Source organism: Oncorhynchus mykiss, chromosome 8 (assembly GCF_057628025.1).
Source record: "Oncorhynchus mykiss isolate SJ-2025 chromosome 8, ASM5762802v1, whole genome shotgun sequence".
Classification (NCBI taxonomy): domain Eukaryota; kingdom Metazoa; phylum Chordata; class Actinopteri; order Salmoniformes; family Salmonidae; genus Oncorhynchus; species Oncorhynchus mykiss.
In genome coordinates, this window is record NC_143029.1 from 23028815 (window position 1) to 23040633 (window position 11819).

Consider the following 11819-nt stretch of genomic DNA (forward strand, 5'->3'; position numbering starts at 1 on the left):
TATGTTCCATCGACTGGTCTGCGACGTCCAGGGGCCATTTGTTTGTTTAGCTGTGTTATGGCTACATATTATTCCCTTTTTCTCAGAGACAGACAAACACACCTCAGATCTCCAGTGCCCTGCCCTCTCTCTCTTTATGGCCATGTCTGAAGTTCCCCTACTACGTCTAGGCTTTATGAGTAGTCCCTGTATCGGTCTGCAGTTGTGCCAAAAATACATGCTCTTGCTGTTCTCTTACAGATTACAGGCTACACATTCATTTAAAAACTTCTCTCTTTTTTTTGTACACGCATGCACACACACCTCTTTCAATAGTTTTATTTTTTAAAACATTTTTACAACTCACATACCTGTCATGTTCTTTCCTGTACTTGAATACTTATTAAATTATGTTTTCATAGTCAGTTGTTTCAGTTGTTTATTAATATCTAATTTAGACTTAATCTGCTTATTTCTTCCCTATACCTTTGCAGATCTAAGACAAGATGAAAGTAAAAACACATTCTCTTCCTAATTTAGTTTTTTTTCCCACCTATATTGTCAGACCAGTGAACATGGTGGTAAACTACTATTTGTATGGTTAGGTTACCTATTCCCTTTGTTATCATACTAACTGTATGTCGTATAACCTTAATTAGTGCTCCCGCTCACCTGGTGTACCATGCCAGGTGTGTATAATACTGACGTTAATGGGAGAGGGGAGGGGTTAAGGTGTGGTCTTTACTCCCAAATTTCACTTAAATATAGCTTCCAGATGAAGAGAGTCAATGATACATAAAGTAATCTGGGGGGAAAATGCAATTTTATGGACGACGCTGGATGGTTCTTAAAATAACCTGTGTGTTAGGAGGCTCTTAAAAGAGCCGTTTCACTCCACGGCATACTGCCATGGGACTTCACCTGCTGGCGATGAGAAGTAGGTGGTCAGCTTCTCCCTCACCTGCTTCAACACCCCCCTGTCTGGGGGTGTTGTTGGCACCTGCCCTGGTGACATCAGGAAGGGGACCATTTGGCGTGCCCATCGCCATCCAGAGCGGCTCCTGGAATGACCTCCGCAGGTAGTTGTGGAGAACACATGTGGCCTTCACGCAGGCATCGACATTTGAGGGGCTGAGACCAAGCATTCTCCGGTACATTCTCCACTGGGCTGCCAGAATCCCAAAGGTGCATTCAACAACTAACCTTGCCCTGGACAGTCGTTTGTTAAAGATCCTTACAAGCTTTGGCAATGGCAGCTGGCGTCCAGCGTAGGGCCTCATGAGGTTGGGTCTTAAAGGGAAGGCCTCATCACCGACGAAGACGTGGGGAACAGGTCCCAGTACTATTTTCAAGCGATCTTCAGATGCCGTAGCCAGTATACACTTCTGCAAAATAGTGAGAATTATTGTAAGTTAAGAAATCTGCAGTATTTCTCAAGCGATAAAATGTGCATGAAAACAAATATCGTTGAATGACAAACACTTCATTGAGAATCCCTGATGTTGACCAGTGACCGAGGAAGGGGCGTAGACTTCGGTTCCGAACTTTGTCTTGCCTCAAGAAAGAATGTGTGAACGAACAGCCCAAAAAAACCTTCCGACCTGTTTCGGAAGGGAAGCATGCGGACTACTTTACTTTACACAGGAGGCATGTCCGACCCTAGTTCAGCTGTAATCAAGCGGGTCGGATCTGACTACCCAGCTTACTTTCTGCTGCTTTCTCACTATTAGATGAAGATCTCATCAAATATGGATGGCCTGAAGACATTTGGTGAGAAACTCATATCTATTTCTTCTTGTAACTCAAACCATGAAATACATTATTAGGATTTGACCATTTGATGAGTCTGACCGTTGGTTCTATGTATACATTACTCTATGTAGTGTTGAAGAATATCCACCAGGTGGCCCTAGAGCTAGGCTAATAGTACAGTAGTCCTATATCAGCTAATAGTGCTGTGGTAATATGCATGTTATTGATTATTTTAGTGTGGAGGTGTTATTGCTTTTATAGGGACTGACAATTGAGGATATTCCCAAGGAAGTCTTGATTGACTGTGTACAGCTTGTGAAAAACAACAGCATCCAAGGTAATACATTGAGTGGCCCGGTGAGTTTGATTAGAATAATATAATAGTAATGTAGAAACCTCCTCCAGGAAACTTTGATATCCTTTTAACTCAGGATGTAAAATGAACAACTTCAATGTTGTCACCATGGGCCAACCAAAAAAAAAACAGGGGACATGGATGTAGGCCAAATAGGTTTCCATCGGCACAAGGAGGTCAGTGATTTCTCTCTTCTGGCAAAATGTATCTGTGTAACTTTCGGATCTATTTGGCTACTCTTATAGGTCTCAGCTTTCATTGTCAATATATTTTTAGTTTCTATTGGTGTTCTATTTGAGTAATATCTATGAAATGATCATTTAGACTATGTCTACTGTTTTGTAGATTAAGATTGTGGCAGTAGAGAGGAAGATTAATGAGATTGTGAACAGGTTGGAGAAAACAAAGGACGAGCGATACCCTGATCTGGCAGCAGAGAAAGAGTCCCGAGATACGGAAGAGCGAAAAGAGAAGAAGGCCCAGATACAAGATCTGAAAAAGAAAGATGGCATAAAAAAGAAGAGAGCTGGATGAGCTCAAGTAAGTTCCCTTATCTCTGTCCAACCCTAGCTACATCACCTCTCTTCATCTGTCATCCCAAAACACTGTGAATAGTATGATAAACTCACACAGTAATTGTCCATTAATAGCAGTTATTCTTCGCTGATGACGAGTGACAATATGACAACAACTGAGGTGAGTTGATTAACAATCTAAACGGATGTGTAGTCTGCTTCTTTCAGAAATAGACTGGCATATTAATTGGTTATATGACAGTGTGTTGTAATATGACCGTTATGTCTGAAATGTATAATTGTATCTTTTTCAGGATGGAAATGATTCGGATGACTTCATGTAAAAGGACAATATCGGACATACTCCACCACCTGCAAGTAAACATTGTTGGGTTGGGCCCTCACTGTTATAACGGACAGTGCTTTGACATTGTATATAGATCGATAAACTTGCTACTGTATTTTTGGAACAGTACGTGTGCGAATTTTGCTAAAATTTCAGGACTCTCTGAACAGCCTGGTTTCCCGACACTTCTTGAATTTCAAAGGATAACATTCCAACAGCATTGATCTCTTGCAGTGAACATCCTCTGCTTGACTGACAAGAGGGTAACAACAACCCCCGATTCCTCAGAAAACTGCTGCCAACGATTTAGTCTTGGGACGGTTCAGTATTGTTGCATGTTGACCTAATGATATGAATTAATATATGATTTCCTGACCAGTATGTCTATGGGGGAAATTAAATGAGTATGTACATTTTTAATTATAATTTACCTGGCCAATGCTGCAGACGTTGTCCTGGCCAGAGACTGGAACATGTGAATTGTGTCCTCGTGAATCCATGCATAAGGTTTGTCTTGGATGTTTCTTTGAAATTATTGAAAGATTGCTGACATTGTGAATAAAAATCACCTTTGTTTATCAGCTCAAAGTTAAATTTTAAACAAAAACTGAACTGCCCATAAGGGATGTTAATTGCGCAGTTCATTATTGAGACAATATGTTGACATAGCTTTGCTAATGAAGTGGGATGTGTAATGAATGGTTTGTGCTGCTTGAAAGTTGAGAGAATGGGTACCACCAGCTTTCTCCTTCCTGGGTGATCAGAGCTGGGATTGAATTGACACATGCTGGTTTTTCAGTATAAAGCGTGACATCTCTATTTCTCAATGCTGTGTGTGGATGCAGCTGTGGTTGACCTCTGGTCCACATCACACAGACTGAAACGCATGGAGCAGGTTGAGGCACGAGGAGTGTGTCCGAATTAGTTATTCTGGAGGACTTGCATTTCATTTGACATCTGCGTAAACAATTTCACTCCAAACAACCTCTAAAAGCAGAATAAAATGCCTTTGCTTCAATCTGCATGTGATTTGCTTGCCACTACATGAATAAGACTGGGTTATTCTCAGTGACAGGATGTCATATGTAACTATAGGCTCTGGTCTGTGTTTATCAACCAACTGTTGACTATGCTTATGTCACATGCCAGTATTATTTCAAGGACTGGAACATAGTGTACGAAGGTTGTTTCATGGATGAGGCATTTAGATATTTTTCAAGTTATGAACTGTTGAATAAAAGCATGCTGTTGAAGTTATAGCTGACCTGACAGTTGGTTGTGTGTTTAAACAAGGATCTTATCACAACAAGCATACGTGGGGCAGCTCATGTTTGAGTTCTGATTAGAAGTAGCCTACATTGTACCGTTCCTGGAGAAACTGACCTACTGTAACGTGTTAGAAGACCCTAGGTAACAGTTACAGTACATTACCACATGGGATCCCGTATGATTGATGAGTGATTATGGTTTGGTTGGTTAATAATGATATTTGTGGCGCTGACATCGGTAACCCTTTCTCAAGAGATTTACTGCCTGGGTAGCACCAACTTGAGCTGTATTACTGTAAAAAGAAGCCAAAGCCGTATACTTTTTAAGTATTGTGGCAGTTCAGTTGCTCCTTTGCAAGGGAGTCATTGAGAGTTCAGCCAGAATTCCATATTCTGGTCTCATTTTATTAGTTCTGTTCTAGTCAATCCCAGAAGAGGTCCCAGTTATTTCTGTAATGAGATTTACATAGATGTACAGCTTTGAAAGAAGAAAATCATGTTACACCCATTGTAACAACATGAAACCTAAAATTCACTTACATTTACCTTTACATTATTTCACATTTTGGGATTCCATTTTCTTTAGGACCACAAGATGGCAGATTGTTGCGTGTTTCAGGTGCATGTCTATTATGGACCAATAGCTGTACTAAATATCACAGTTATAATCTATCCTCTTTGGTCACTGACATGTTAAGGGGCAGTTAGATGTTTTAAAAAATGCCCCCCCCCCCATCCCAAATATATATATTTTTAAAACAAAGACCACCCCTACTGTAAAAAAAATGTGCACACCCTCCCCCTCATTGAATTAACTCAAAATAAGGTTTACAACGACAAATAATAACTGTAGCGACCTTGTGTTTATAAACACGGATATAAACTTTGCCACTTAAGCATGCAGAAGGCTCACTCTCCCTGCCTGTTTCATTTACACTACTATCAGAGCCGGCTGCAGACAATGATCAGCCTATGCAAATCATTTTCCACCAACAAGTTTGTGCCAATGCACCACACAACCAATAAGTAAAGCATACAGACTTAGGGTGCTTCAATATCATGGTTTACGTTTTCAACACCACAATCAAATAGACTATGTCAATGTCGACAAACAGATGTTGGTGAAAGTCTAGATTTGAAATAAAATGTCACTAATTACTGTTTCAAACCATGTGAGATATTTTACCTAATGGTGTCACTCTAAGAATGCGGGGGATTCTTATGACATTGCCTGTACAGGACCCAGAACAACCACTCAGAGTGTTACAGGTTAAATTACAAATATTTACCCTATATTGAAGCGTTAGGCTCTAGGTGCACGAGGAATAGCCTCACGGATTGGAGACGAGCCAGAGCCTGTTAAGCTTTCCTGAAGAACTGGGTCTGCTGGGAGCATATGTGGCCACAATATTAGAGGACGACTTGGGAGAGTGATGATCTGATAAACTGGAGAGTAGACCCACAGCTGATCAGAATGGAACAGGGCTTTTGCACCATTATTCAAATAACATTTTCACCGCAGCCTAGAATTTTATACTCACAACAATACAATTATTCATTGCATTGTGGTGTTCTAGGCTAGTCTTGGTATAATAATTGTATTATTATAACGGCTTTCATCGGAAGAAGAGGAATCGTCAGACCAAAATGCAGCGGGATACGTGTTCATCTTTATTATAAGGAACTGAATACAAAAGGAAAACCCGAAACAGTCCTGCAAGGTGAAACAAACACTAAACAGAAATACAGCTACCCACAAGTAAAAGTGGAAAAACAGGCTACCCAAGTATGATTCCCAATCAGAGACAACGATAGACAGCTGTCCCTGATTGCCAACCATACCCGGCCCGAAACATAGAAATACATAAACCTAGACATACAAACCTAGAATTCCCACCCAAATCACACCCTGACCAAACAAAAATAGAAACATACAAAGCAATCTACGGTCAGGGCGCGACAATTGTCCTTAAACAAGATCAATAGGGGAGTTTTTTGGAGTGGGGTGTCTCATGTCTTCACTGTTCTTTCTTACACACTGAAGCACTTGGCCTTTCTGCTGCCTATCAGCTATTACTATTTGTTGTGGGTATATATATAGAAAATTGATGCAACTTTGAATGATTTCTTGTGAGGTATGATTGCTAGTTAGCCTATTGAGGAACTCGACAAACAATCCACCTACCACTATTGTCACTATGAATGGTGGATAGAGGGCAGGATAGACAGACTGGTATACTGACCTGTGTTATAGTAATAGTTAGCACGCGGAAATGCGTAGATCGGGAGGCAGAGCTGGTGAGTCCAGGGCATATGGTGGATCGGCTCAGACCCCAGGAGCAGGAATACATAGTGTCCCTGGGACAGGACACTCGGGGGTGAAGTCTGGGTAGTCGCTCCCGATGAGGTTTGCTGTGTCCCCAGTCACGTCGGGGGTTGAGTCCAGCGGCAGCAGGACCAGGACTGGAGCTGGATTAGGTGGTGCATGCTGGGCAGGGTCATCCTGGACACCCCGAATGGGACCCAGAGCTGTTACTTGGTCAGTTGAGGCTGTATTGTCAGCAGCTGGTGACAGTGGTGTGGCTGAACCCAGGTCAGGGCTGCACCGGTCATCGGAGGTAGCAGCAGACCGGTTCGGTGCTGCTGGAGGGTCCCCTAGTGCAGGACCAGGCAGAGAGTTAGAGGCAGACAGGTAGTTCTGGCTGGTGATGATCTGGTGGCAGTGAGGAATAGGGTACAGTCAGCAACATAGGCTCACTGCTGTGTGACATAGGCCATCTTAGCGGGGGAGAGGGTTCCCTCAGACTCCACAGCAGTGGAGGGGGGATCGGGAATGACATCTGGTATGGGTCTCCATAGCAGGCAACTCCTGAGGACCAGCGTCGGCCGAGGACATAACATGTCCCTGCCCAATCTCAGTCGCAGCCATGCCTGATAACGGTGCTGGGGCTGGAGAGGCAATATAGTCAAAACCATTGGTCACAGTCACACCTGGGAAGGAGGCCAGGCCCTAAGAGACAACCCCTTGCTACTGTCCTCCATATGACTGTCCCATGATCTCCTCTGCCACCCTCTGGAGAGGGCTCCCCTGACAGGAGGAATCCTGGGATCTGGTCCTTTGCTGCACAATGCAAAGAACACTCTATATTCTGCTCAATATGGGCAAAACGTGTACTCCATACAACGTAGGCAGTGATGACCACGGTGCTGCAACTCCCTGGTACTCCAATGTAGAAATATAATCCACCCGCTTGGTTGTTGGGGATGTGGCCCCACCTGGTGCTGAGTAGTATCCCACAGGTGGAGGAGAGGGGCCATAGGCTCCAGAGAGGGGGGTATAATCCACATACCATACTCCACTGGACCGCAGGTGGGCAGTGTGGAAAGTACCCTGTGTGGTCTCTGTGGGACCCCATATTGTAATGGTGTCAGCAAAGTCACAAATCCATGAAAGAGAGCGACGCGGCTCTACGTATTTTACTTGTTTGTGACTCACTGACACCGCCCACGTTCATAGGGGATTAAAGCAGCCCAACAGTTAACACACAGGAACTTTATTTAAACACACTGAGGAAGATGAATTTGGGCATGAAAAGTGGGAAAGGTTGTAGAATAATAGTGGTTCTGTAATGGACAGAAACAGAGGTAGTGAATACACACATACTGAATGCAGACACAAAGGCACAGATACAGAATCTTACAGAATTGTATAGGGACTGTATAGATTGCTATAGAGGACTGTATAGATTGCTAATGCCACTTGCAGAGTATTATACCACACAGTAAACTCAGAGGAGCAACATGCAATAGTAGTAACTGACCATGAAGAACAATATACAGTGTCACACAACTCACTTTGGGCATGTACTCCATCTCTCAAGTCCAGAGATACGAGTGAGTCCAGTTGTTGATGGGCAGAGACCAAGATGTTGCTTTTTGCCACTGCTTGAGGGAGATTGCAAGTGTTGTGTACCCTGCAGAGTCAAGAGGATGGGCAGATGTCCAGCCCCCTAGTAACCTCCTGAACAACCTATCAGGGCACAGGTCATTCAGGTCAAAGAGAGTTTGAGAGGCATGTTTAGGGACCTCTAGACTCTCAGGCAACAATGTTGTGAGGTGCTGATAACAGTCACCGGCAGGGAAATTGTAACCGCCAAAACCCCTTGATATAGACGCATGCAAGCAGATGACGAAATTTGGCTAGGATGGAATAAATTATGAAGTAAAAGCTACATTTCGAACTGTCCCTAAGTGGTATAATTTGTCATTCATTGATTTGATTTGATCAATAATCAAAGTTGATGTCGGCTACAGATTTGTTTGGTCAAGGTTTCTCTTCAATATTATCTCACAGAGACATGCGGCTATAGGCCTATGTTTTCCTCATGCACTGCAAGTCGGGATTTCAATTTTTTTTAAACGTTTGTCTTGTTTTGTCATAAATGAGTAGGTCGTGTTAATTCAGACGGGAAGATAAAAGCAAATTGGTGTCTGGTTTTCCTACTGGAGAACTTTTTTTCCCCGTTTGTGACTGACAAAACAAGGAATTTTGGTGGATAATTAGTTAGTCTCTGGAGCCTGTGTTTTGTGGAGAAAAACAACTTTTTTGGTGGGGAAAATGTAATTTGCGGGGGAGGCAAAGGTTACCCAAATCAAACAAAATAATAGTTTGGCAGTGACATTCTGAAAGTAAAGCACTATACCAGGACAAATGAGGACAGACTACCAGGGATCATATCCAGTTCTGTCACAATATAGTTTCATTTCATATTTATGAGAAAAACAGCAAATATCCTGCCAAAGGCCCTATGTTTCCCACACCTTTGGATTCAGTGCTCAGAGCTCTTTTCCTAAACTGAAGTTTAACTTCAGGACCCTGAAGGTAGCCCTAAATCCCTTACAAAGCTTTTTCAGGTCTGAATCTACTGTTTTTCCCACAGTACATTTAAGAGGGTACATTTCAAAAGAGCTAGCCTACACAATATAGACATGGCGCACACAAAGGTGATGGAGGCCTGTCCTGAACATAAAACGAAGGAGTTATTATGCGGAGGAGGGCGTCGGCTATACTGGCAGGACATAAGGCCACGATAGAAAGAAGGGCCTCTGAATGCTGCCACTTCTGATGGTCCTCTCCATATGGAGACGGCAGGTTTTTGTGTTTATTGGAAATATGCAGTCATCCTCTCCAGGAGCCCACGGCATGACCCTGCCAGAGCTCAAGCTTCATCTCCATCCCAGCCCAATTCTCACAGAACCCAAGCACAGTGCAGCGTTGGGGTGAAGAGTGGAAACCTGGCTCTGCTAATAATGACCAGAGAGAGCGTGGGAGCAAATTGTTCCTCATTTGCTTCGGTGCCGTACGGTAGTGAGGCAGATGCTTATGTGCTTTATGGCTGAGATTTAGGGCTGGTGGTTTTCCGGACCTAGATTAACCCTGTTCCTGGACAGAAAAGGCATTTTCAATGGGGATTATCAGAAACTGGGTCCAGGATACCAGCCCATACAGTACATTTATTCAAATGCTGTACTGCTTTACCACAGTGGGGCCTATACTCAGCATGGAGCTCCCAACTCCTGCCCATGTGGCCCATTTGTATAACTCCTACCCTAAACATTTTTGCTTTGTGGATGTATTGGCATCCATTTATCGCTATAGCTAGGCAGTCCTGTCATTTCCTGTTTAGAGAGAGATGAGGAAAGTTTCCCTAACTGTGGCTGGGGAGCCCATGGTGGCTTCTGTCAGCTATGCTTTACCCCCATGCTGGTCATAATAACATATTCCTGTGGATGACAGGGCAGAGGCGGGAGCCGGGAGGACCACACACCTCCACGTATAGAGGGTCTGACTCTGGAGGGCAGACTGAGCTGTACCAACTACTACTGACCCGAACAGCTGGAGCCTCCAACAAAAGCAAACAAGGCTGTAAAATGCAGAGTGGGGGTGCTCACCTTGGAAAGGAACCCCTCTGGTGTAAGGAAACAGCCTCCACATGGGGGGTGATTTGAGCACCCCCACAAGAAGATGGACTGTGTTTCTCCACAGATGACCACTGTGTGTAAACTACCCAGGCAGGGTATAAAGGTCAGGGCTCGGTGCGTATACTTCAATTAACTACTATTACCAAGCCTCTTTCTGTGTATTTGTGCATGATTGTTTGCATGTATGCAAGCAAGCACAGCTATTCTGAGATTGTGTCCATGTTTTTTGTGCATGTAAGGGATTTTACAATTAATCCACAGGGCACACGCTGTTTTAATCAATGTTTCCACCTCATTTCAATGAAATTAGGTTGAGCCAATTTGGAATAGACAAATTGACATCTGACACCAACGGGAACATGTTTTATTTGTTTATATCCTTTGTAATTTCTTGATATTTATATTTATTCCAAAAGCTTTTGCCTTCACAGCTGCCATCAAACAGAACCCATCTCACTATCTGAGAGGATTGTACCATAGTTACAAGCAGAGTTCCCTGTGGATTTACCTTCAGCACATTTCACCACGCCAGCAGCAGGATATAGGCATCTGTAATCTGTGCACCAGCAGGATGGCCATCTCACCTACCCAACCTGCACCTCTCACAGGACAACAACAAGGATTCCTCCAGCTCCTCTCACCCATCCATGAGGCTTTTCTGAGCCAACAGTTAAATTACCTCAATAAAACGTATTTATGCATTGATGTATTTTCCGTCCTCCTTCAATAAATGCTGTATTTCAGATCTTTTAATGAGAGGAACTCGGTTAGTGTCATTTCTACAGACTTGGTTCAGAGCATTGCCTTTCTGGATCAAAAACTGTGGATGCATTTATTCACATATTTGCACATTTTGAGACAATAGCAGCAATCACTCCCACCAGCCCAGAATAATGAGATCTAATGCTGTGCAACAACCCCAGCATCCTCTATCTTTTATAATGTAGGAGTGCATATTTGAATAATGACTGTTTAGTGTTGATGGTGGGGGTGCTTATGCTGAGCATCTGGGTTAGGAGGACTGAGTCCCTGCCACAGGAATCCACAATAAATTCCAGCCATGTTGTGATGCCCTTCATCCGTCCAAGATCACTTAGCTCACCCACCATCTCCTGCCTTCCACTCTGACATCCTTTAGGGTAGGCGACTCTGTGTCTTGGAAGTGAGTGGAGCCACAGGGAATAGTGAGAAACAACAGGACTGTTTAAAAAGCCTTGTGAATATTTTGCACAACTGAATTCTCATTTACCACATAGAGCATGTTTCTTTATAAGGATTCCCCCAGAGACAACTTAGTTAGAGTTGGGTTCCCACATACTGCATACCAAGGCCCCCCTAAAGAGTGACTGTCTACATGCCAAAGAAAAGCCAACTCTGAACTGTCTGTGTTTTCATGTTTTATCCAATGACATAAATAAACCACAGCGTTTCGTTATAATCGTCTCTTCATTGTTGAAGAGAGTTTATTTATTTGTAACCATTATCATTTGTGTCATGTTATCATTTTTCTTGGAGGCCTGAAGTTGAAATAGTTTTACACTAAATTGTCTAGGGATTTGGGTTCTGGCATCATTCTTCACTTCATGTCGTTATTACTTCACAAAAAATGCTGTGCAAGGCAG

At 43.2% G+C, this 11819-nt stretch overlaps 2 long non-coding RNA genes across 2 annotated transcripts; both read left to right on the forward strand.

Moving 5' to 3' along the window:
• The first annotated feature begins 807 nt into the window (after nucleotides 1-807).
• LOC149981456 (uncharacterized) lies at nucleotides 808-10955 on the forward strand. The gene is made up of 3 exons (XR_016497686.1): nucleotides 808-2068; nucleotides 10013-10311; nucleotides 10629-10955. It is a non-coding gene; the product is annotated as an uncharacterized LOC149981456 (long non-coding RNA).
• LOC110529616 (uncharacterized) lies at nucleotides 2479-4211 on the forward strand. Its single transcript, XR_016497687.1, has 3 exons — nucleotides 2479-2626; nucleotides 2737-2782; nucleotides 2916-4211. It is a non-coding gene; the product is annotated as an uncharacterized LOC110529616 (long non-coding RNA).
• Nucleotides 10956-11819: the final 864 nt, after the last annotated feature.